Source organism: Aptenodytes forsteri, unplaced genomic scaffold, assembly GCF_000699145.1.
Source record: "Aptenodytes forsteri isolate BGI_AS27 unplaced genomic scaffold, ASM69914v1 Scaffold187, whole genome shotgun sequence".
Taxonomy (NCBI): domain Eukaryota; kingdom Metazoa; phylum Chordata; class Aves; order Sphenisciformes; family Spheniscidae; genus Aptenodytes; species Aptenodytes forsteri.
The window spans coordinates 1,287,764-1,288,049 of record NW_008794084.1 but is presented as its reverse complement, the minus strand read 5'-3'; positions in this window follow the sequence as shown (position 1 = coordinate 1,288,049).

Below are 286 nucleotides of genomic sequence, written 5' to 3'. Positions count from 1 at the left end.
GCTAACCGGCGCTACCCGCCAGCGCCGGGCAGGGGCCGGGAGTGGCACGGCCCTGCGGCACAGCCCCACGGCACAGCCCCGTGCCCACCTGCACTGTGATGGCCGCCTTCTTCGTCATGGTCTGGTACATCCCGATGAAGGCCACGTTGTTGTCCAAGTCGTAGACGGGGCACTGCGGAGGCAGAGGGGCCGTCAGCCCTGCCGGGCACCACGGGTCGCCCGGAGAAGAGGCCCTGCCGCCCAAACCTACCAGGATGTCCTGGATGGAGATGACGGGGCAGGGGAA